The sequence below is a fragment of the Haliotis cracherodii genome, unplaced genomic scaffold, assembly GCF_022045235.1.
Source record: "Haliotis cracherodii isolate W230 unplaced genomic scaffold, xgHalCrac1.p SCAF_1, whole genome shotgun sequence".
Classification (NCBI taxonomy): Eukaryota; Metazoa; Mollusca; class Gastropoda; order Lepetellida; family Haliotidae; genus Haliotis; species Haliotis cracherodii.
Window position 1 is genome coordinate 61,746,178 of NW_027266264.1, and position 27,864 is coordinate 61,774,041.

Here is a 27,864-nt window from a genome sequence, read left to right on the forward strand (position 1 = left end):
TAAATGGGAGTGAACAGATAAATGGTGAGTGAACAGATGAATGTGAGTGAGTGAACAGATGAATGTGAGTGAACAGATGAATGTGAGTGAACAGATAAATGTGAGTGAACAGATGAATGTGAGTGAACAGATGAATGTGAGTGAACAGATAAATGGTGAGTGAACAGATAAATGGTGAATGAACAGATAAATGGTGAGTGAACAGATAAATGGTGAGTAAACAGATAAATGGGAGTGAACAGATTAATGGTGAGTGAACAGATAAATGTGAGTGAACAGATAAATGGTGAGTAAACAGATAAATGGGAGTGAACAGATAAATGGTGAGTAAACAGATAAATGGGAGTGAACAGATAAATGGTGAGTGAACAGATAAATGGGAGTGAACAGATTAATGGTGAGTGAACAGATAAATGTGAGTGAACAGATAAATGGTGAGTAAACAGATAAATGGGAGTGAACAGATAAATGGTGAGTAAACAGATAAATGGGAGTGAACAGATAAATGGTGAGTGAACAGATGAATGTGAGTGAGTGAACAGATGAATGTGAGTGAACAGATGAATGTGAGTGAACAGATGAATGTGAGTGAACAGATAAATGGTGAGTGAACAGATAAATGGTGAATGAACAGATAAATGGTGAGTGAACAGATAAATGTGAGTGAACAGATAAATGTAAGTGAACAGATAAATGGTGAGTAAACAGATAAATGGGAGTGAACAGATTAATGGTGAGTGAACAGATAAATGTGAGTGAACAGATAAATGGTGAGTAAACAGATAAATGGGAGTGAACAGATAAATGGTGAGTAAACAGATAAATGGGAGTGAACAGATAAATGGTGAGTGAACAGATAAATGTGAGTGAACAGATGAATGGCGAGTGAACAGATAAATGTGAGTGAACAGATAAATGACGAGTGAACAAATGAATGTGAGTGAACAGATAAATGTGAGTGAACAAAGAATGTGAGTGAAGAGATAAATGTGAGTGAACAGATAAATGTGAGTGAACAGATGAATGTGAGTGAACAGATAAATGTGAGTGAACAGATAAATGTGAGTGAACAGATAAATGTGAGTGAACAGATAAATGTGAGTGAAAAGATGAATGTGAGTGAACAGATAAATTAGTTATAAACACTGAAGGAGTATTTAACCCTTGAATTCTAAGGCATCGTTAGATCGAGCTAATGCTGTTTTGTTTCGCCTCATTCATCATTGGCTGCTATTCAAACATTGACGCGTCGTATTCCAATTGCGAAGATCGATGCTCATGATGTCAATCACTGGATTGTCTGGTTCAGACTTAATTATTTACAGACTGCTGTCAAAAGCTGGAATTTTTCTGAGTGCGGCGTTAAACAACTAACAAAAAAAAACAACAGGTGACGTGCATATGACGTCTCAAGGGGCTCAATTTTTGCGCCTGTTGTCAAGTGTATACTCCTTTTGCCTGGCAGTGTATTTGCTGAAACGTTTGTGTCAAACAGTTTTACTTACCTTCAGATAATTTTACTTTTATAAAATATAGTTTTAGAGAGAGAAAAGGCAGTTTCTGTAACATTTCGGCGATCGAACCGTCCTGATCACAATAACAAATGCAAAAAGTACCGATGAGGAATAGTTTGTGTCGAAGGCATTTCCTTTGGGAGAAACGCAGATGAAAAGTTGGACTTGCACAGGTCTCTAAGGCCATAATTACAGGTTTAAATAATAATTTCTAGATTATGATTATAAATAATGAGAACAAGTTGTTCCTCTAAAAGACTGGCGTCCTTACTGCCCGCTTATGTAGTCTTGCCTATTGTGAGAATAACATTACCATACATCCATGGACATGGATGCACAGTCTTGGAGCAATGCTAATGAAAAGCGTATGACGGACATCTTACACGATGTGTTATTCTCCAGGTGTCAGGTAGACTGTAGTACGCTATCGACAATGGTAATTGGTAATGCACGAAGTGAGAATTGCGGGGGCACGCACGGAAGACATATGTAACAGTGTTATTCGAATATGTCAAATACGAGGTATCATTTTTCCGAAAGGTGAAATAGAATGGTATTTAGACATCATTTAGTTGATTTCTTATCCATCTCTGAAGCCTCGTTGTATAGGTTGTGTGGATTGCAGCAGTCTTTCAATGTTATCCATCACTATCTGCATATATACGTCAATACCAACGCGTTAGTGTACGTTTTCTATGTTTTTGAAAAAATAATAAACATATTTTTTAGGGCTTCGTGGTCACATTCAATGATTGGGAAAATTGATTTAGCCTAACTTGTCTCAATGTATGTACTGGTATACGTCAGACCGTTCGAAGCTTTGAACTAAAAGTGGGAGAAAAGCTTAAGGTGTCCCACATAACGTGGGACGAATTATGGTGTTCTTCCATGCAAACTATCGCGGGCAATAGGACGTCATAGCATGTTTCAAAAGTGAATGGTACAACGATGATTTGAACAGTATTTCAATATACAATGACGTCACCGCTTGAGGTGGGAGAAAAGCCCAAAGCGATACAAGTCTTAGAATAGACATACTTATGATCATATGAACCTGGGACGCCTAAGGGAGGCTACTCTACACTGAGAAGTGAGGAGCCGTTGGCTACTGGACCACTAGCGAGTGAGCGGGTTGGCTACATGGATAAATAAAGAGAGTTAACTTTATGAGCGTGTGAGATGTGTTTAACAGCTTTTAACAGTTATATTACGGCGTGTCAGATTAATGTGGGTGGGAGACGGGACCACTAGTGCCCCCAGTATGCTTGAATAGAGTAATACAAACATCACTTTGTATACTCAGGTTGCAGAATAATTACAACGTCTGGACCGGAGATGGCGATCGGACCGGAAACCATGGTCTGCTGCACCACGGTATACCATAATCTGACCAATAACCACTATGAGTGTGTGAGTGAGTTGGGTTTAACGCCGCTTTTAACAGTATTCCAGTTATATCACGGCGTGTCAGCTTAATGTGGGAGGAAAGCCCGAAGTGATGCAGGTCTCAGACGTTTACTACTTCGGTGAAACCCACAAGCACGGGTATGGTGCTGACAAACCTAAAAACATAATCGGGGTGAACCGGGATTCGAACCCACAATCCTAGGTTTCTGGCGTGTCCAGGGGACGCAACTCTGCAAAGCGAATCGCGGCGCCTTAGACGACTGGGCCACCCGTGCCGCAGTGACCCCTATGATGTCACAACAGACAAGCATGTAGTGTCTGAATGATAAATGTTGATGATTTGATTTGTAAAATGTCTTCTTTGACTTTATTATAAAATAGTAAATGGAGCCCACTGAATCTGTTCTTAAAAGGGGCGAAATCTTGAGTATTTTCTTTTATATTTGGATATTTTCGTTCCAGGGTCATTATGAGAGACAAACGTCTCAAATTCGAACACGTTTATCGTCCAACCACGGGTCAGACGGCGCCGCAGAACTATAGGTTCAGGACCTTAATGGCAACAAATAGTCATATATGTGGACATTATAAACAATGGCGGTGAAATATGGGATTGGTGAACTACGTCATCTGCCCACATATACTGTAGAGTCGTCAGCACGCCTGAAGCAAGCAGACGTCACCCCTTGCAAATTCCGTGGCAGACGAGAGTCTTATTGCCTCGTGTTTGTCCCATGGACAGACTGAAATGGACATCTGATTACAATTTGTTTTGACAACGTGACATCGTTCTGTGTAGATCGTTGTCCATGCTGTGATCCGATTGCTTATCTGGTCAATATTTGATTATTCACAGTCAGCAGTAACGCAGATGATAGACGTTTAACACGCGAGGCACGGGTGCAGGGATACTTGAGATTACACAAGGGATGAATTTGGAACGACCTGCATCACGTAAGACGTTCCTCTCACATCAAGCTGACACGCCGTGATTTGACTGGAATACTGTTTAAAGCGGCGTTAAACACAACTCACTTACTCACTCCCTTACACGTCTAAGGGACGTAACTCTGCATGGTTTTGTCGGGAGTTCGCTGTGTCATGTTCAACGGGGCCTACCCTGGTGACGTGACAGTCGACACCGATTCAGGAAAAGCTGGCATAATCTGGGGTTTCAAACTATCTATAATCGTATTCTCGCTGGGCGATAATATACATAATTGCATGCTTGCCCTTTAGTATATAGGCCAAATCACAGCCGAAACCACGATGGTGAATATTATTGGATGGTTATATAGGTTAAGTTGCTGGTCTAACAACACGAACTGAACACAGGCAATGGCACACGAAACAGGTCGCCCCACAAGTGTATGTACCTTACATATTTTATGCATACTTGTCACGTGTTGTTTGTCTTAATATTATATTTTCATGATCTGTGATGTCTATCAAATTCCCGAAAAGGTAAAAAAAATATTATTATCATTATTATCATGATTATTATTATTATTATTATTATCATCATCATCACCATCATCATCGAACTGTACATCATTACACTGACTACTCGATGTGACCCATACCAGAGTTAAGATCTTGACTTGGACAATCGTCATGAATAAACACGATAGGGTTGAGAATATACACTGTGCCCAAACTCAAACAATACCTGACGATCGTCCTTGGAAAGGTCAAGGTTTACGAGAGGCTATTCACCTTCATAAGTCCTGGCTCGAATCCAAAGCTCCAAACTTCTTGAAATGAATTCTCGAACTGATAGCCTGTATTTTTCTATGTCAGACAAAAAACCCAACATTCATCACCATAACTTTTAAAAGCCACTCTTTTCCCTGTCCTTTTTAAAAAAGAACACGATGAGCGGTAATGTTCATGTCGCACGGAGCCAATTGCTAGAGGCTTGCACGTTGAGGTTCTATTCAAAGGACATATGACATGGCGGAAGATGGGACCGACATTTTTTCGCCGTCATGTAGTTGATTTTGTGAAAAGGATTTCTGTCGGAGTCAAGAATATCTGCAAGCAGTCCGGAGTTGTAAACGGAGGAGAGTCATTCAGATACTGAATTACAGGTTACCTGGACGACGCTCTCTTCTCGGTTGCGGGTTATCTCAGCAAGAAACCTTAATGAATCACTCGATCACTTCTCAGCGACGTATAATCTAAATTCAAAATCGATCCAACACATAATCCCAGATAACAGTTAAACTGTGATATTTATCAACATGATTGAGTGAGTGAGTACGTGGGTTGGTAGGTTATTGATGAAGAATTTCTATCTGATCTGTCTGCCAGTATACAAGAGTAATTATTGAGCTATAAAAACCATTAAATTGGGATTCGGAACTTTGTATTTCTATGTCAGGTACACACCAACATGAACAGTCAAAGTCAAACTTGTTGCCGGGGAAACGGAAAAAATATACATTCTAACAATCCCTAAATAGCAAAAGGCAACAGATGACAAACTGATGATCTGTGTGCATAGTTTCAAGGAGGAATACCTATTAGTTTTAAAGATGTAGTCAAAGTCAAACTTCTTGCCATAGAAACAGGAAAAAAGTATAAAAAAGTATAAATAGCAAAAGGCACCACTTCAACTTCTGAACAACACATGTTCCAAGTTTGATTCAACTGTTGAACAGTTTTTTAGTGCTGCACCAGCAACGACACCTACCTCCATTTCAGCAAAGTCTAACTTGTGTCCATGGATACACGGAAAAGTGAAATTTTGAAACATTCCTAAATAGCAAAAATAAAAATTTAAAAATAACAAAATAGCAAAGGCACCACCACTCCAGCATGTGACTGATACATCTTTCAAGTTTCGATCAAATGTACTGAATGGTTTTCGAATTCTGCCCCGGAACCGAACCCCAGCCTCAATGGAGTCTACTTCCAACTTATTTCCATAAAAATTTTAAAAAATTAAAAATTCGAAAAATCCCAAAATATCAAAAGGCACCACTTCAGTATGTGACTGATAGATTTGCCGAGTTTCGATCAAATCCACTGAATGCTTTTCGAGTTCTACCCCGGAAAAGGAAATGATTAGGGACAGACAGACGGACGGACAGACAGACTGCCTGATCGCTATATCCCCCAAGGGACGCAACTCTACGCTGCGAATGACGGCGCCTTAGACGACTGGGCCACCCGTGCCGAGACAGTGTGTCGAATGGAAGAAGAAAGGTATTCGTAGCAAGCGAGTGAATAGTGAGTGAATGAATGTCGTTGAATGCCGCGGTACCAGCTATATCACGTTGACCTGTAAGTAAGAGTGGGCTTCGCAGTTGTGACTGCCAGTATGACACGTAGACAGCAAAGCCACATCACCGGACTTCCGCCCGATATACAGTCGGTAATGGCGAAGACCTTGAGATACTGGTGGCCTGATCTCACCAGGAGCTCCCCAAGGACTAATACAGAATAGGAGATCGAATATCGTTACAAAGTAATATAAAAAAAGAAACGGTGACCGTTGGTGCAGGCTGCTACACAGTTATATATTTACAGTGACTCTGAGCGAGAGAGCTTGGAAAACATCAATATACACTTCTTGAATAATGTGTTTCAATTATGCCTCACAATGCAGTGTAATTCCCTTCACATTTGACACAAGTGACATACCAGCACACGAACCCCTATTGCTGACTGAATATTACATTGTGCAGACCTTTTATTGGAAATCATACAAAACATAATCAAACAGACATCTCTTACTTTGGTTTGTATAGCTTTGAAGTAAATACATAAAAGTCTTCAGTCTGTGTTTGATGTTTTCTCTGCAGCATTTCCCAAACATTCTTATTTCGAATTATATCACAAAACCACGTGTGACGTATGATTCTTATTAACAAAAATAAGTCTCTGCAAATCTTTTGAGTTCCTAATGATCCCGAATATTCGACATTTGCTCCTAAAATTGCAATGTTTCCAATGAGATCTATCAAGAACAGACCTCATTATACTCCACAGAGCGGGCCACACCAAGATATATATCTTAAACACACAAGTCTGACTTTGTTGAGAAACCAGAAATAACATGTAAAATGTTCCAAGTTCAAAAGGCATAGCAACACCACAAGGCGCCATGAGTGAGTGAGTGAGTGAGTGAGTATGGTTTTACGCCGCTTTTAGCAATATTCATGCAATATCACGGCGGGGGACACCAGAAATGGGCTTCACACTTTGTACCCATGTCGGGAATCGAACCCGGGTCTTCGGCGTGACGAGCGAACGCTTTAACCACTAGGCTACCCGGCGCCATGAAAGTGAGCAGAATTACTTTTGGTTCCCAAATAAACTGCAGGACAAAAGGAAGTATACACTTGAAAAAAAAAATGTGACCAAACATTTACAAACGTTATCGAAATGTCGCCGAAACAAAACTCTGCAAACCTAAGGTTTAAAACACAACTGTGATACCCTTATCAATACATTACAATCTAATTAGCATTTCTTGTTTGTTTAATTTCTTATTAGTCACATGAGTGTGTACTTTCTTTTGCGCGGCAGTTTGGATTCCGTGCTATGAGCAGTATTTGATGGGACTCCACGGAATACATAATGGCAATTCGTAATAAAAAACCCACAACGAAATCCTTCAGTTCTTTATGTGTGTAAAATGGATACTTTGTAAATCGCCAACAATTTGTTCCGAGGAGTCCGCAATCCCAAGTTACGATAATATTTGACTTATGCATTTGGTGCAAAAAAGCATTGTACTAAAAATATTGCCAAGAGGAGCTCTGTATGGAACATTATTAAGCCTTATGGCAAAGGCCTCAGTATCTGCTATTACTTTGCAGCATGCAGATTACATGTCGCCAACGCGACAATATTTGTCTAAAAACATATAATCACCAGTTCAGGGAGAAATTGTATTAAATATTCACAAAAGGTTCCTGACTAAGAGCAAGCAACTCGACTAATCCGTTAGCTATCCTGCTGCGTAGTGTCTGAAGGCGAACACAAACAACGCCATTTTTAAAATCAAACTTCTCAAGGTTACCGAATATCTTCAATCTCCTAATACTTTACTGAAAAGAGCCTAGGGACCACCCGATTACCATAGGACCCGTGAAGATCCGGGGTAGAATAGGTCTTCAGCAACCCATGCTTGACGCAAAAAGGCAACTATGCTTGTCGTAAGAGGCGACTAACGGGATCGGGTGGTCAGGCTCGTTGACTTGATTGATGCATGTCATCGCATAGCAATGCTTACGATGTCCATCACTGGATTGTCTGGTCCAGATTCGATTATTGACAGACCGCCGTCATATAGCTGGAATATTACTGAGAGCGGCTTTAAACAACAACAAACAACAACAACTATTAAACTATAAAGTTAAGGCATGGCATGAAAGATTAACTATAGTAATGTGAAAGAATAGGGTGGCCCTTAACTTCCTTTTAGCAGTATACATGATCTTAAAGACGGATATTCAAGCGATAAGAGCTGTCCATTTGGAACGTTTTTATTCATAATTGTTTGACTGGCACAACACAAGCACAAGAACAAACCTCGAGATAGGCGACCTATTTAAGCGCTGTTATAATCTATAAATAGCTCCCGCACTGGCGTCAGGTGGCGCATCTGCCCCGAGATCCCCGCATCTCTGATCCCGGGCAAGAATAGAAGAAAATGGTGGAAGTACTTGCCGTACTGTATGGACCTCCCCGTTCACACATCATGTCGTTTGACTTCGCGTTCAAGATTATTCTGCCACAACGCGCATGCACGTGTATGTGTGGCTGCTCGGACTAATGTCGGTTTTACAGTGCTAACCCATTGAGATACCATGCCGCAGTTTAACATGAATACCCACTAAGTATACTGACTCTGAGTTGACCAGTCCTTTCCCCTTTATGCCGAGCACTAGGCAGGGTCAAAGTACCATCTTTTGACGCGACATGGTATGACGTGACCGGGGCTCGAACCCACAGCCTTTCCTGCCCCAGGCAGACGCTCTACCACTAGACCATGAAGACTGTCCTTTCACACAAGATCAATTACCCAAACCAAAGACGTAAAAACATCTGTATACGCCTTTGTCCAAACAGCTTCGCAATCAAAGGACCACATACTCTTTGTGCATCAACCCGTGAGGTATTAAGTAAATGATACGAATAAACATTTCTTTGTTGTTTATAATACATGTGTTTGACACTTTAGTAAATCATGGCAGTCAACAGTAAAGATTATTTTACGAATATAGACCTCGATATTGTAATTGGTGCAATTTGTGTAGGTTAAGCATCATGTTAGAATAATTAAGGTGATGGGAAGATACTGGATTTGTATATATCTAGCCTTGCAACAAGGTTGTACTGAATGATAACTCCATGGATGTATTATAATAGTAATTCTGTCCTTATATGCAAGTCTAGATAAGTGGTCTGTACAGTTTCAAGAAACGATTTGTTCTTTTTACTTGTATAATCTAGGAGTTATGATTTAAATTATTTAATAATCATGCCTTGGAGACTTGTGCAAGTCTAGTATATATCATACAATTTGAGTTGGTCGTCACAAACAGTGGGCTCTGAGTGACTTAAATCAAACTTGCAAGGACTGCCAATTAGTCCGTACAGATCCCCTTTAAAGTATGAGTGGGTTGGGTTTAACGCCGCTTTTAACAGTATTCCAGTTATATCGAGGCGTGTCGGGCGGGAGGAAAGCCTGAAGTTATGCAGGTCTCAGACGTTTACCACTTCGGTGACACCCAAGAGCACAGGTATGGTGCTGACAAACCTAGAAACATAATAGGGGCAAACCTGGATTCGAACCCACAATTCTAGGTTTCTGACGTGCCCAAGGGACGCAACTCTGCACAGCGAATCGCGGCGCCTCAGACGACTGGGCCACCCGTGTCCCCCCTCCCGTCCCCTCCCCTCCCTTCCCCTCCCCTCCCTTCCCCTCCCTTCCCCTCCCCCTCCCCTCCCTTCCCCTCCCCTTAAATTGAAACGTATGATCAGAAGATATTTGATTCCATGGATATTACATATTGGATTCACAAAAATAGAACATGATTAAAAGGTTCGGTCGAAAAGCAAATATGTTGAAATTGAAATATGCGCGCGACGAAAGGTATCACATGATTATCACATCCTATGTTGACCCACACACTTCGCAGCTGACCACGTGGATTACACATCGACTGCACGTGCGTCGCTGATACGGCTAACATGCCCTGCTCGTGCTTATCAAGCCACGGCAATCACCAGAACGCAGGGCAATGTGTGATTATGAACAATTACCCTGTCAAGGGTCGATGTTATAAATTTTATGGCGACCTTGCATTGGTTCTACGCCAGGTCTTCATTATTAAGGAAAGACGCGTGGTAAATAGCAAATAATGACGACTTGTTATGTAATGCCAATCGAAGGTTGCTGGGGCTTATCTGGTGTCCAGTGACTTCCTTTACAAAACACACGCGTGGCGCAAGGACATGTCTATATCAACTGACGTACAGTGTCAGGTAAACGACACCCAGTACATCACCGAAAATCAACATATGGACTTTAAATGGACTTATGGAACAGATCAGGTGGTCAGGCTCGCTGATTTGGTTAATAGCATGTCATCGTACCCAGAGAGCGTGGATCGTTGCTCATAAAATCAAATCCCCGGATTGTCTGGTGGAGGCTAGATTATATACAGACGACTGTACATACAACATACACTCACACTCTAACCGAAAAACTGTTAAACGGCTAAAATCAACTCACCCCCACACTTGTAAATTCGTGATACACAATGGCGTCTGAACCCCCCTACAATCACGACAGTGGTTACGCTCATGTCAATGGTTAATAAGTTACATAAAGGATGTTTTATTGCATACAGACAGAGTATATACATATTTCCCCAGAATAGTACACTACAATGACGGAGAGGGCTACAATGGATACGGTGACAAATATAAACGTAATAGACTCTGCCAATATTCAAGTATTTTTCCTTAACTCAACTAAGATTACATTCCAAACGTCAAATTATCTGACAACGGATTAATTACACTCTTGGATAAACTGAAATGATAGTTATTGATATCGATGCATCGCGAAAGCAACGTAAATAAAAAATACCACCTGAGGGCATGGTGTCTTTTGATTAACAGAGCCGTCTCGAGAGCTGCTGGTAGCATGGCAATTTGCAGGTAGTCATTCCTTCTGCTAAAGTCGCACTTGATTTCCACATGGAAGTGCCTGTTTCTTGAAATTGTACCACTTCAGCAATAATAGAAATGGATTGGACAACACGTTTTTAGCAACTTCCTCGCCAAATAAACGAAAAGATATCCTTTAATTGGCGTCTTGACTTCCACTATCCCAAACTGAAAAACTCAGATCGTATGAGGAGGCGACGGAAGTTCCATGATTTGGGTGAGATTTATCGGATTTTCGTCTTAGCAAGTGCCAGCCTAGGAATTTGTGAGTAATCTAAACTAAATCATCTCCGTCACAAGGGAACGTACTGAGTATTTGGGTTTGGGCGATGCTGACACACAGGACAGTCACCATTTGATACTCTTATTTTCAATGTTCGCACGTCATGGAAGACTGAGAGACAGATTGTCGTACGTCAGTTGTTTTGCTCTATTTTTATCGGGTCAACAGTCGTCAGAATGTATGCCAACAGAAAATGTCACACTGGTAAATGTCAGCCCACAACCTCTGTGGGGGGCTCGGCACTTAACATAATGTTCATATGAATAAATATTCATGATGCAGCGTCGGGTCAACTGTCAACCTGATGTCGGTGTAGCCCCCTTACGTAAAGAAGACTTTGTTGGGTTGGCAAACTTCTCTATACGTGGTCGTTGCTCGATATACTGTTTGTTTAAATTATGTCACTTCTTAAGCATTTGCAACAAATTTCAATTATTGCTATGTTTGTACTTTCCCTTAGATTTTATGAATATCCAAAAATCCTCACTTTATTATGCTATTATCACATTCAACATTAAAGGACATGAGTCCTCATTGTAACATACTTTCTCAGTCTGTACTCGGTGTGCCACATGACGCAATGCATGGCGAGTTGTGCTTCTGAATAAACTTCTTCTAAATTACTTCTGGGCGGTCGGGTAGCCTAGTGGTTAAAGCGTTCGCTCGTCACGTCAAAAACCCGTTCGATTCCCGACATGGGTACAATGTGTGAAGCCCATTTCTGGTGTCCCCGCCGTGATATTGCTGGAATATTGCTAAAAGCGGCGTAAAACCATACTCACTCACTCACTAAATTACTTCTAGATGACGAACAATGAGACCAATGGCGAGTGAGTGAGTGAGTGAGTTTGGTTTAACGCCGCTTTGAACAGTATTTCAGTTATGCATTGGGAGCGACTATGCTTGTGAAAGGCGACTAACGGGATCGGGTTGTCAGGTTCGCTGACTTGGTTTATACATGTCATCGTATCCCAAATGCTTGGATGTCAATCTCTGGATTGTCTGGTCCAGACTTGATTATTTCCTGACCGCCGTCATATAGCTGTAATATTGCTGAGTGCGGCGTTAAACAACACACAAACAAACAGTTTTGTAAAGGCCTGTCATCTTACTGTGGAATGCCCGAAGTGGTGCAGCTCTAAGTGAGTGAGTGAGTGAGTGAGTTAAAATTTAAAGAAGTTGCCACTTTGGTGAGACCCACGAGCATTGATGTGGTGCTGAGAAAACTTAAAACATAATCGGGTCGAACCGGGATTCGAACCATGATTTCTGGCATGCCTAAGGAAAGCAACTCTGCTCAACTAATTGCGGCGCCTTAGACGACTGCCTACGCCCAGCCACCCCCCGATGCATAGTGAAGGAGTGAAATAGGTTTGATGCCGCTTTGTTTAATATTACAATTATGCCTAGACGTTATTTCTATGGTAAACCCACGATCACGGGTTTGGTGACGACATACCAAGGGTAATGATAGATGGATTTTGGATTCGAACTCGCGATCAGTAGATCCTGTTAGGGCCATTAAATTCAGCCTCCTATGTTGAACCATGTAAACCCAGGAATAGAGGGTTAACGAACAGTCAAGTCAATCGTCCTGTTGTGTTGTAGGGAGTGTGTGAGTAAGTGAGGATTGATTTACGCCATCTTAGCAATATTCCAGCAACGTCACGGCGGGGGACACCGGAAAATGGGCTTCACATACTGTACCTAAGTCGGGAATCGAACCCGGGTCTTCGGCGTGACGAGCCAACGCTTTAACCACTAGGCTACCCCACTGCCACGTGTGTGGTGTAGAGACAGACGGGCAAACGGTCTATCGCCTTCGCTTTGAACTTGCGATTTTGGCAAGAAGGGACACAACTCCAAGATTAATAAAAGGAATAGCACTGGTGGTGCTTGGGTGCGTGTATTTCGTTTCGGGGAGGTGGAGTGGAGTGGGGGGCAGGGATGTCACGCCACATGAGGTCCATGCATTGAGTCAAGCCCTGATCTTCGGACGATCCATGCACTATCCAGTGGCAATACTGTGCACTACGTATAGGCTACAGGGGACATTCACATAGCTATCGCATTCATCTACTCAACCGTCCTTGGTGACGTATGGGTCAACGACCGATGGCCACCTGATACAGAAATCAGCCGGTAAACATGTTTGCTCTTATCAGCGTTTGGCAACTGCATGCGATACACAGATTGACTTTCATTGTGCAATTCTTGGCAGGCACAACGTGGTTTAAAACAGCTGGTTTTGTTGTACATATAAATACCAACCCGCTCAGCTGAATCGATGTTTCATTGAAGCCGGAATTGAGCTCTTCCGCGTCATACAAAGAACGTTTCAAACAAATTAATTCATTTTCAAGCTGTAGCGAAATGTGAATATCGCGAAAAACACGAACTGTATGCGCGGCGTTTGACAGAGCAATTGATAGGACTGCAAGGAACGCCTGACACTTTAAAAATCAATGACAGTAACTACTTTTAAGCTTTCCCTTTCAAACATTTAACCGATGCGTCAGATAAACTGCGTCGTAAATCAGCAATACACAATCAAAACACAAACGTTTTACAATGTATCAGTGGTATAGATGCAAATAACTACTATTGCCAGTGCGTGAATGTGTCTGTTTAAGTTTGTACGGTTCGCAGTGTGAGCCGAGGTGAAATGGACTATTGACGTAAGAAATAATACCGACGCAGACAGGGGCATCTCGCGTCTAAACCAGCGTTACGGGACCCGGGTTAGATATGGTCCCCAGTGACCTATACATGTCTTAAAGTGGTGTGTCGTTGTTCCCCGACAGCGTGGGACGTTGCCCATACTATCAACCATCTATTGTTCTGAACAAACAACACCATGCACTCACACACGCTAACGCATGTACGAGACGTATCATTATCCAAGAGAAAACGAGTGAGTGAGTGAGTATGGTTTTACGCCGCTTTTAGCAATATTCCGGCAATATCACGGCGGGGTACACCAGAAATGGGCTTCACACATTGTACCCATGTCGGGAATCGAACCCGGGTCTTTGGCGTGACGAGCGAACGCTTAAACCACTCGGCTACCCGACCGCCCCTAGAAGACGAGAAAATCTCCAAAGCAGGTATGTCAGTGCCATTCTTCACAGTCTATTGTTTTTCTTTAGCAAAACATGCACTGTAATGAGAGATACCCACACAACCTGCCCTTTCAGCACAATACTGTCTTTGCAAACACATCTATAGAACGTCCACGGTCAGGGTTTTAGATATGTCGATCACTGAAGCTTGGCAGTACATAACAAAGAGCATGCATCCTTTGTTACACAGTGTTTTTTGCTTGGTAAAATGATCTCCGTTATATGTCTCCAAGATACGTAAGCCATCCCAAGGCAAGTGAATAAGGACCAGCACTGAGCTCGTCTGTCTTACAGACCTTGATACAAATACATATCAAATACAGCCCATGCAAGTCTATAATGTTTGGCAAGCCTAGATTACTACAGTATCAGGCTGAAAATGAAGAGAGTCTCTGGGCTCCCTTTTATTATATTTTATTAAGATAATTGAACAACTGGTTTTCTTCTGTACGATATGTTAATATCAGAGACTAGATGTTAGTCTAGAACTGAGCCTGTTAATGGAATGTCATTTTTTAACTTGACACTCCACAATCTCTGTTCAGATCCGAGCACATTCTGACCAGTGGAAGATATGGTATGCAGATAATTAGTATCATGCCCTCCATCTGACAAAAACAACAAATATACTCGCAAAATCATCAGACACGAAATGACCTGGATATTTAGTTCAGATCAATTAGTCCCGACATTTTCTCCTTATTTCGACATTGAATGAGGACATGGAGAGTGAATGTTGTTTTATGCAGAAGTTCATTATTTCAGGTACAGCATAACGGTCTGTAAGTTATCTAGTCTGGGCCTGTCTAAACAGTGCTCTAATGCAGCGATCAAATCTACGTTATCCCGAAAATCATACACGTGAAGCAGTGTAGCTTCCTGATTAAACATACAGTACTGGGGACCTCTACTGCCCCTGAATCTCCACAGAGAGACAATCATGGGGTGCTGGGGACCTATACTGCCCCTGAATCTCCACAGAGAGACAGACATGGGGTACTGGGGACCTCTACTGCCCCTGAATCTCCACAAAGAGACAAACATGGGGTACTGGGGACCTATACTGACCCTGAATCTCCACAGAGAGACAAACATGGGGTACTGGGGACCTATACTCCCCTGAATCTCCACAGAGAGACAGACATGGGGTACTGGGGACCTCTACTGCCCCGGAATCTCCACAAAGAGACAAACATGGGGTACTGGGGACCTATACTGACCCTGAATCTCCACAGAGAGACAAACATGGGGTACTGGGGACCTATACTCCCCTGAATCTCCACAGAGAGACAGACATGGGGTACTGGGGACCTATACTGCCCCTGAATCTCCACAGAGAGACAGACATGGGGTACTGGGGACCTCTGCTGCCCCTGAATCTCCACAGAGAGACAAACATGGGGTACTGGGAACCTATACTGACCCTAAATCTCCACAGAGAGACAAACATGGGGTGCTGGGGACCTATACTGCCCCTGAATCTCAACAGAGAGACAAACATGGGGTACGGGGGACCTCTACTGCCCCTAAATCTCCACAGAGAGACAGACATGGGGTACTGGGGACCTATACTGCCCCTGAATCTCAACAGAGAGACAAACATGGGGTACGGGGGACCTCTACTGCCCCTAAATCTCCACAGAGAGACAGACATGGGGTACTGGGGACCTATACTGCCCCTGAACCTCAACAGAGAGACAAACATGGGGTACTGGGGACCTCTACTGCCCCTGAATCTCCACAGAGAGACAAACATGGGGTACTGGGGACCTACAATGCCCCCGAATCTCCACAGAGAGACAAACATGGGGTACTGGGGACCTATACTGCCCCTGAATCCCAACAGAGAGACAAACATGGGGTACTGGGGACCTACACTGCCCCTGAATCTCAACAGAGAGACAAACATGGGGTACGGGGGACCTCTACTGCCCCTGAATCTCCACAGAGAGACAGACATGGGGTACTGGGGACCTATACTGCCCCTGAATCTCCACAGAGAGACAAACATGGGGTACTGGGGACCTCTACTGACCAAGAATCCCCACAGAGACAGAAGGGAGCAATTAAATGAATGTTTGTTGACAGCAGGAAAAAGTGAAAACGTTTGAGAGAACAATATATATGTTGAAATGCTAACATACCTGGTTTTGTAATGTCGCAATGGAATCCGAAACTAATTGTTATTTGTGTAGGGTTATTTCAAACATAAATCACATTTTCCTAAGACTGCTTGCTTCGTAATGGATTTAACACTGGAATGGTGCAACCTACTTGGGTCGCGGCAGCCGATTACAACTCGACGGAACATTCTTGCGTTCTCTTATCACACTCCAATACAAGCAGCAACCTCCACTTTTCCCACCTCTTTTACTAACCACATGACGTCGTCCCTTTTTGTTAAACACCACAACAACTTTCATTACAAAGTAAAGCTGATTTACTGAAGACCCCATTCGCAGCATACTTCTACATCGCAAAACAAAAACTTGTCTTGGCAAGCGTCTCCCGATGACTAGGATGTTATGCAAGGAAATTGGATATTGTCTTACAATACCCGCTAGGTTGCAGAAGTAGGTTGTAGGAGGTAGACGGAGGTATTCACCAGATACTTCTCGGCTCGACTCCAGCGCTAATGGTACAGTGGGCTGACCTACATTGACCAGACTATCCGGTTTGGTGTAGCTGGTCATCGCTGGTTAAACGTTATTTCTGGCTGATACATGTTATGAATGCTATGGCCATCATAAAGTAACATTTACTATCTAAAATGGAAATGTTAATCAATATTTGTTGTCACATTTTTCTAATTAATAACAAAAAGGAGCCTTTATAATCTATGGTATCTAAACTTGACAAATTATCATAAACTTGCATGGGATTTATTTTGGGGGTATTTTGGTTTAAGGGTCTGGTGCACGTGTGTTGGTCTGTGTGTGCTCTCCTCACTCAGGGGCGGTCGGGTAGCCTAATGGTTAAAGCATTCGCTCGTCACGCCGAAGACCAGGGTTCGATTCCCGACATGGGTACGATGTGTGAAGCCCATTTCTGGTGTCCCCCGCCGTGATATTGCATGAATATTGCTAGAAGCGGCTTAAAACCGTACTCACTCACTCACTCACTCTCCTCACACAGTGGTGGTGTGTTGGTACTGCGTGCTCCCTCCTCGCGGTGGCGGCATGTCAACTTCATCTCATTGTTTTAGTACAATATATATATATATATGATAACAATGTTGACATTAAATGCTTAGTTGTTTCAAAAAATACCATCCAATGTGTCATTTTACGACATTGACACTGACCGATTTTAGGCTTTGCATGTAAAAAACATTAAGCTGGAGTAAACAAGGCCATAGAGTAGATGAGATCGGTGAAAAACGAGAGCAGCTGTCTGGTGTTAGACGTTTCAGCATTTATTATATTCTATGAAAGTATTCGACAAACAAGAAAGGAATACTAAACTTCCGTGTCTTATCCTGTTAAGACCACCCTGCGTGGATTACTGCCGCGCTTTACAGCCTCAACAAAGATCTTCCTGCAAGGATTACTACTTGTCTTTACAGCCTCAACAAAGATCTTCCTGTAAGGATTACTACTGCCCTTTACTGCCTCAACAAAGATCTTCCTGCAAGGCTTACTACTGCCCTTTACTGCCTCAACAAAGATCTTCCTGCAAGGATTACTACTGCCCTTTACTGCCTTAACAAAGATCTTCCTGCAAGGATTACTACTTGTCTTTACAGTCTCAACAAAGATCTTCCTGTGAGAATGACTGCCGCGCTTTACTGCCTCAACAAAGATCTTCCTGCAAGGATTACTACTGTCCTTTACTGCCTCAACAAAGATCTTCCTGCAAGGATTACTACTGCCCTTTACTGCCTCAACAAAGATCTTCCTGCAAGGATTACTACTGCCCTTTACTGCCTCAACAAAGATCTTCCTGCAAGGATTACTACTGCCCTTTACTGCCTCAACAAAGATCTTCCTGCAAGGATTACTACCGCCCTTTACTGCCTTAACAAAGATCTTCCTGCAAGGATTACTACTTGTCTTTACAGCCTCAACAAAGTTCTTCCTGTGAGGATGACTGCCGCGCTTTACTGCCTCAACAAAGATCTTCCTGCAAGGATTACTACTGTCCTTTACTGCCTCAACAAAGATCTTCCTGCAAGGATTACTACTGCCCTTTACTGCCTGAACAAAGATCTTCCTGCAAGGATTACTACTGCCCTTTACTGCCTCAACAAAGATCTTCCTGCAAGGATTACTACCGCCCTATACTGCCTTAACAAAGATCTTCCTGCAAGGATTACTACTTGTCTTTACAGCCTCAACAAAGTTCTTCCTGTGAGGATGACTGCCGCGCTTTACTGCCTCAACAAAGATCTTCCTGCAAGGATTACTACTGTCCTTTACTGCCTCAACAAAGATCTTCCTGCAAGGATTACTACTGCCCTTTACTGCCTTAACAAAGATCTTCCTGCAAGGATTACTACTGCCCTTTACTGCCTTAACAAAGATCTTCCTGCAAAGATTACTACTTGTCTTTACTGCCTCAACAAAGATCTTCCTGTGAGGATTACTACTGCCCTTTACTGTCCTTTACTTACAAAGAGCTTCCTGTGAGGATGACTGTCGCGCTTTACTGCCTCAACAAACAGCTTACCTATGAAAATATTCATATAAAGAAGTCGAGTGAGCCTTTTTTACATAAATGAAGCACACAGTATAGCTGGAGCTATCAGGGCGGATTGCATCAGGAAGGGGGAAGAACAATACCGTCAAATGGCCTTAGAGTTGGGCCGATGTTTATAGGCGGCAGAATTGTCTCAAAAACCAAGTATAGAAAACAGCTACAAAATAATATTAGGGTCAGGGGGTGATAACGTTTTATGATACAATACGTCGTCATCATATCCATACCACGGGATAAGTAGATATCTGACTAGGCGCACTATGTACTTGAATATGTGCTCAACAATAACTCAACGCATGTCACATCTGGCAGTCATGTTGCTATGGCTGAAGCCTTGCTCTAAGGCTGTACTGAATAATAATTCCTTGTATGTATTAGTAATTCTATCCTTACAAAAGGCAAGTCTAGATAAGCGAACAGAAAGAGCGCCTTCCATTTTATAGAGACAACATATGATTTATATGATATAGAAAATTATCATAAACTAGCTATCATTGCATCGGGAACTTGTGCAATCTTCTTTGACTGCTGAACTTACAACCCATCAACCGTAGCACCTGTTAAGTTTACCAAATACTCGATCTGGGCTGGAAGCGATGTATCATGACCGCCAAATTGAGCATGTTTAATAGAAAGAAGATAACACAAACAGCAGCAAGGGGCTCGTAGTTCAAGAGGCTCACCTCTAATCTATGGTCAGCCGTTACGTCATTTGTCGGTGGGTCAGCAATGAGGGTAAACTCTCGATAGGCGAGTGAATCGGCACATGGTGTTAAGATAACAGAAGGGTGAGACGAAGTTCAGATGTCAATATAGATTGGATAGCTAGTTACCCTGTTGTTTATCTGCATAGATTAATGTCGAATGGCGGATGGGAATTAAACAACCTATTAAGGATTCCAGAAAACCATTAGATTATTATTAGCATATTTAGCATAAATATTTTAACATTATTATTTTCCCAAGGCATTTTTTTTATAGAAAACACTTCTCCTTCCTCTCACATTAGGCTGACACGCTGTGATAAAACTGGAACACAGTTCAAAGCGGCGCTAAACCCCAACTCACTCACAGAAATAACCATAAATATAAACATAAACATAAATGTATCAAGATAGATTCTTACTTCCATTCTGTACAGCGCGTATCCATTTCACCTCACCGTTGTAGATAAACACATTGTTCACAGTGAGTGGAAGACACCTGTCGGGGTGATAAGTACACCGACGGCCGTACTTTATACCACGAAGACAGAGAACGGGTACAAGGGCGTCCTATTAGCAGTTGAGTTTGGGCCATAAGCAGGAAACCTTTGGTCTGGTCAGTGACATACGATAACGACTGACTAGTAATGTCAACCAAGGGTCGCATTGAGATCACTTGGGATAAGATTACCACTCTGTCTCGCACACAGTCCAACATCAGCTTCACAAATCACCTACACACATCGGCTACTCACATCAACAGTCGTCAAGCGAGTCTGCATGATGTGTACACGTCTTTGTTACAGGGTATATACAATCAGGGAATGTGTTTGTTTGTTGCTGCAAAATTACAGCTATATGATGGCGGTCCGTAAATAATCGAGTCTGGACCAGACGATCCAGTGATTGATATCATGAGCACCGATCTACGCAAATGGGACACCATGACATGCATCAATCAAGCCAGCAAGCCTGACCACCCGATCCCGTTAGTCGCCTCTTACGGCAAGCATGGGTTTATGAAGATCTATTCCCTCCCGGATCTCCATGGGTCTGGGGAATATGTATAAGCAGGGAATGTGTATAATCAAATGTGTATAATCAAATATAGGTACCATCCATGGTAATATCAGGAGAAGGTTTTGTCTTTGGATGAATCAGCCATTGCAGATAATCCCTAATATTTTCAGGCACTATATATATTCCCTGGCCATACATGTTCCCTAAAACATATAAATGTGAGCAAGTCTTCATGTAGTGAGGCTTGAAGGTTCGTGACATAATTATTGGACATTTTTTAAAACACTGAATGTTCTTTTTTTTCCAAAAATATATTGAAACACTTCTTTAATGGTTGACAAAATGGTCACAGCTGTGTATTCATGCATGAAATAATCAGACACAACAATGTCATTTTGCCAAACATTCATCATTCTTTGTCATGCGAGTAAATATGTTATGCGGTTGGAAGCGAAAGAATACACTCTGGTCAAGTCACAATGGCCCTTTGTGAAACGAACAGTGTCTATTGACGAGTTAAATGAGAAATGTACAGTTTATAACAAAAACATTTTCGAGAGAATACCAAACGGCAAAAAGTGATATTAACTCCATTAATGACCATCTGTCATTATTTTGCCTCGTCAATGTGGACTAATGTAAAAATGACGTAACCAGCTCGTGAGCGGACAATTTGCGGGGAGGTAACCCTTGTATGACAATAGTTCCGTCAAAGTGTTATGTTCACTGCAGTGTGTAAGTGAATATGGTTTTACGCGGCTTTTAGCAATATTCCAGCAATATCGCGACGGGGGACACCAGAATGGGATTCACACATTGTACCTATGTCGGGAATCGAACCGGGGTCTTCGGCGTGACGAGCGAACGCTTTAACCACTAAATTACCCGACCGCCCCTTCACTACAATGAGATATCAAGTGCTATGTTCACAGCAATGAAAATATCCCTTTTCTAAACTTCAGAAAACTCAGTCTTTCACACTGAAGTATATAATAAATGCTGTTTTCACCAAATGGTACACATAACACGGCAACGGATACCTCTATGAATTATTCATATCCACAGCGACAGCATTCTAAACTGAATTATGCCGTTTAAAACTGAAAAAAACCCCAATTAGTCTCATGACAGAAGCTCTTTTTCAGTCGATATTACAAGTGACAATTGTATTTGTAAATAATTTACAAGTTTTTATCCCTTGTTTCCATTAAAAACCTCTCGGGTGATCATCGTCTCGTAATAAGTCATAACAGTGATATACAGCAGGCATTACCCCAGATAGATAACGGTATTCTTGAAATTAACTTTGACACTTATGGTTTACCTGACAGCCTTGTCAAAATGTGACAATGTATTTCTTTGTTGTTTAACGCTGCACTCAGCAATACTTCAGCGACATGTATGTGACTGCGGTCTGTAATTAATCGAGTCTGGACCGGAGAACCCAGTAATTGACATCAACAGCTTCGATCCAGGCAATATGGAAACGATGATATTGCAATCAGCCAAGTCAGCGAGCCTGACCACCTGATACATTTTTAGTCGCTTCTTACAACCAAAGTTTGTTGGGGACCTATATTTTGACCCGGACTCCCCACGGATCGTAGCTGGTTCCAACCAAGCATATACAAATATCAGCTTGTTTCCTAATGTATAAAAAAAAGGTTATGGAGTTTCTGTAGGTAGCTCTCAACGGATAATGAGTACCAATTGAAATATTATACGCCAAATGAAATAATAGCGACAAAATCATTTCCATAATCGTAAGAAATCTAACATTAATCAAAGATAGTTGCTCAAATATTCGGGGAAAGGTTTGTCAATGTAAAGAAAAGATACTATATATGTTTAATTCGTGACTTCGACTGGTGTATCAGTCAGACTACCATTGTTTCAAGTTCACTAACATGTCTAGACTTCCGTCCCGAGAGAAAAAAATAATAAAGGAGTCCAATTCAAGTTTAGATTTCCCAGCTCGTTCTGGGCTCCATTTGGATATTGTTATTTTTATTTTGTAGATATGTATTTTTAAATAAAATGACTTATTTTGGGACTAATTGTCAGTCTATTACAAATCTTGAGGTCAGATATCTTACATAAGTTGTTCATTTGTTTTAGGAATATAGACATGTACTCCTTGCGCTACGTTATACTAACACTTAGTCTATGAAAACATTTCTTTAATATAATTGTATTTTAAAAAAAGTCAATAAAAAAATCAGAAATTCCTATAAATTATATAAATAGATTCCACAGTCATGGCACAGCACTTACCTTACTCTACAGTATCTCCCAATGTTACGTTTACGAAAATAGTTTTATGTACGATTGTGAATCATAAACGTGATTGTTTTACATTGGCGGACATTGCTACAATTGTCTCATTTTAATTATCGCATAATAAGTGCCCTCTTTGTACTTTCTGACACTGCGAGAGTACAATCGCATTGACGACAACAAGAAGTGCTTGTGTACTGTCGAAACATGAGACCATAACACGAGTGTAAGTTCACAAGCCAGAGGTCACTATGTTAGCAAGGGCTGGGTGTGGGTGGGGGTGGGGGTGGGGGTGGGGGGTGTAACCGGATACCGCCCCGCTGGGCCTGTGAACACGTATTTACAATGATCAGGGCAGGGAATGGTGGTGACTTTACTTGCATTCATAAACAAATAGTTACCAAGCATTCGGTTTGATCCAGGGCGATGTGTTAAGAGAAGTGTGGCGGATGAGGATGTAACAGAATTATCATCCTTATATTTTGAGAATATTCAAGCTCATCAACAAACAAATAATTTATTCCGAATACACATCTACACGTTTAGAAAGTATGTGCTAATGTTGAGAAACGAACAGGTTACGATTATATTATTCTGAAACTATGCTTCAAGCCACGTCCATACACCTTGTATATTATGTCCATTAAACACGTTGTGGTACGTAGAGGCTATGGATAGATAGATTAAATACAAAAGTCAAAAGATGAGCGCTTAAATATACTCAATCTGTTTCACGAATCTAATTTGAGAGTGAGAAAGCTTCTGTTCGAGTTCACGCAGTTTGTCCTGTTTTATGTATGTGTGTATGCACGCACGCACGCACGCACGCACGCATGCACGCAATGTTTGAATGCATGTGTCTGTGAATGCGTGCATAGGTCAGCATGTTCAATCTGTGAGGCACTACATTTACATATACCCCATGTATACATTACGTACACATATGCATCATATTGCATCATGTTGCATCATGCATGCACGTGTATTTGACATGACAAAGTAGCATATATAAAGCACCCCCAGCATCATGATGCACTTGCAGCTTACATACAGCTAACAATACGGTGCAAATGATTACTGTGAATAATAATTTCAGAGATATGCTAATAACAGCTTAGCACAGCAACAGTTATTACGTATGCATTATCTATATTTTTTCGAAACGACTGTGACGGGTTTGATGGCGTCGTTTCCTTTACCGCAGTTCAAAGTGTTGACGCTAGCACTAATCTAGCAGCCCCTCGGGGAAATAGCACTACAATCGAGCTTTGGAGATTCTTCATAACATGTTATTAAAGGGAGGCAAAATAGAAAAATGTGCCTCGCATTAATCAATATTTAGGTGTGAAATCGGTGTGATTTCTTTTCACAGCTGCACGCATGACTTCCCACCTCTAATAAAACTGATATTTCTGAATATTCTAGATTTTAGCAATAAACTTCTTAATACCCAAGATAGTTTGAAGTGAAAATAGGGCCGACAACACATTGACAAGTTGGACGCATGGCTCGGATGTGCAAGGCAGAAATGTACATGAAATAGACAACCCAGACACGCTCTTCGCTCGCTACACAGGCAAGTCCGGAGATAAGTCCTGAAATGAACGGACTAAGGGACTAAGACGTGACCTCACCACAACCCATAGCGTCCGATCAGGCAACAATGCACATTATATTCACAGGATGAATCTACACAATGCTACATATATTTCTATCAACAGTCGATAAGTGAGTCGATGAATACATAAGGCAGACTCAAACGCTAGCGGTTTTGAACAGCTGATCAACCGCTGTCGGCGAGCTGGGTCGACCAGAAATGTAGGCCAAATCGCAATACGATTAAACAGCTGGAGCATGATATATTGAGGCTTTCTGATCCACTTGAGCTTATATATCATCTATAAGAGAGTCATAAAATGTGTTCGTGCCATGTACTGCATTATTTGGGACAGAATAGAGGACAGGATAGTTAAAACAGCTTCGCTGTGACCTCCACTACTTGTTTGGTATCTCCCAGGTCAGGGTCGGTCACGGTTATGCTTCGGTGCCTAAAGACTAGCGGGATAGTCGTACTTACGTAAACCCTCGAAATAAGAGGTTTATGAACTTGTTCATATGAAAACATGCAATGAGTAGGATACGTTAAAGCATAGAGACATATCTCAGATTTCACGTTCTCTACAAACAGAGCTGTGTGATCAGCTGAGTGAACAATGAGCCTACACGCTATAAATACAACTGCCGTATATCGTTTCTATAGCTAGCGAGGGGTTTTACAGAAAAATGGTTCATTCAAATAAAAAACAAATTACACAGATAGATATTCAGTGACTTAAGAAAGGTAATTAACTTACTGTCAAAGTTATTATCATCCAGCGTCTCCTGTAAACATCGTCCTAACTCGCTGCCTGCTTGTGGCTACCGACCCAGTTGCGCTTTGACCGACATGCGCACTGAGGGGATTTCGAGAGATTCCATTCATCGTCGATATTTTAACGCGTCTTTATTTCGAATATCATTTGATTTTTTGATTATATTTGGACATAACGACATTGGTTGTGAAGATTATGTTTTTTCGGTTGATGGGTTTGTTGGAATAATCCAAGCATTACATGACTAAATCCAATGTACCAATTTAACTATCTGGTAAAGGACAAAGTATCCGAAGCGCATGAAACTTATGCAAGTAATGACATTGACACAGATTGATAACCGGTGCGAAAGAGGAACTATTTCTCATCTGAAATTGCTTTATTTGTTTTTTTTAATCTACAGAAAACAAAAACGTCAAGGTCAAGTGTATTGTTTGTTTGTTTTTATGTTTCAAGTGGAGTGGAGTGTCTCCAGTGTCTATGCGTTGATATATGCAGCATCGTATATTCATTATTCAAGCCTGTATATGATAATGCATTCCACGTAATCAATAAATATTAATTCATTTTGTAGGATTTATTTCAGTACCGTTGTAGCGAGGAGATATTCTACAGCGTGTAATGAAATAACTGAACACAATATGAGAAAAGGAAATAAATCAATACGTATTAAACTTATTAAAGTAATTCCATTGACACAAATTGATAACCGGTGTGAAGGAACTGTTTATCATCTTAAGCTTCTTATTTGAGATTGATAACCGATGGCTCCGCGAAACGCAAACGCACAACATTAGTTAAAATGAGGATACACTGCCAATTCCCTGTACAACAGATACAAACACAACACACGCATTTAGAAATATACCCGAATAACAAACAGACCCCCCCCCCCCCCCCCCACACACACACACACCCCAGCACACGCATGTAACGTAGCCCAACCCAGCTTAATTAATACATGATAGAGAAAGACAACTCGTAAACAAACGAAAATAGGTTGAATATTCCCACTACAGCTGATCTCTGATACCTTGTAAGTATTATTTAAACTGCTGTTTATAAGGCTTATAGATACACCTGTCTAGATACCTCGCGTGCACGAACTTTGCTTGATTTGCATATTGCACACGCTCATGTCATTGGTAATTATTGAAAATAATAATGCGTGTAGCTGTACGCATTTGGGGCGACACTATTGTGTGGTGAGAGACCATCTGTTGTAAGTCTCCTATCATCTCGTCAGGATTTATATACACATTTATCACTGATACAACATACTCATACAACATTATGAAGTCATTAAATGGTGATGTAATATATTGATAAAATAAAATAATATATATATATATATATATATATATATATATATATATATATATATATATATATATATATATATATGTATACATACATACATCATACACACACACACACACACACACACATATATATATATATATATATTGTAAGAGTATATATAAATATATAGATATATATTTATAAATATATTGTAAGTGTATCGTGTAACTGTGATGAATGTGTATGCAGACATACACACCAAATACGCGTTAGAAACAATGCACACAAACACGTCTCAACATTTGATTCTGACAGATGTTGAATTTGTGTGCGTGCTGTTTAAAATGTACTGACAGGAAAGCTTATTTACATATATTTTTCATTGTTCCCTTATTCATTTCCATCTCACTCATTCCCAATCAGGAGATCGATATGTTTGTTTGTTTGTATGTTACGTCGCACTTAGCAATATTCCAGCTATATGACGGCAGTATGTAAATAATCGAATCTGGAGCAGACCATCCAGTGACTGATATCATGAGCATCGATCTACGATCTATGCATCAACCAAGTCAGCGGGCCTGACCACCCTATCCAGGGCCCAGTTCCACAAAGTGATCTTAGCGCTAAGTTGATCGTAACTCCCATTCTTTAACATTGACTTACTACAATCGTAGCGCTGAGATCGCTTTGTGGAACGGGGCCCAGATAGATATGTGTGCCAATATTGATTTACACCTATCGAAACAAAACAGTAATATATGGTCTGCGTGTAAAGTGCGGTTATGATGGAGTGAGTGAGTGAGTTTGGTTTTACGCCGCTTTTAGCAATATTCCAGCAATATCACGGCGGGGAACACCAGAACGTTATGATAGAGTGAGTGAGGGAGTAACAAGATGACTACAGGTAGACCGACGGACACTGTATGATCTCAGCTTCCACCCGACATAATGCGCAGATAATAAAAAACA

At 41.3% G+C, this 27,864-nt stretch overlaps 1 protein-coding gene across 5 annotated transcripts in view; it reads right to left on the bottom strand.

The window, feature by feature from the left end:
• LOC139480133 (endothelin receptor type B-like) overlaps positions 1-25,658 on the bottom strand; it is a 47,148-nt gene extending 21,490 nt beyond the window's left edge. Inside the window, exon 1 of one of the 5 annotated variants that reach the window (XM_071263514.1) lies at positions 25,573-25,658. The gene's annotated coding sequence lies outside the window, so the exon portion shown is untranslated. Of the gene's footprint in view, positions 1-11,037; positions 11,378-16,663; positions 16,774-16,793; positions 16,881-20,343; positions 20,424-25,572 lie in introns of those variants that run through there. The other 4 variants (XM_071223784.1, XM_071224494.1, XM_071223058.1 and 1 more) reach the window with 4 other exon arrangements.
• Positions 25,659-27,864: the final 2,206 nt, after the last annotated feature.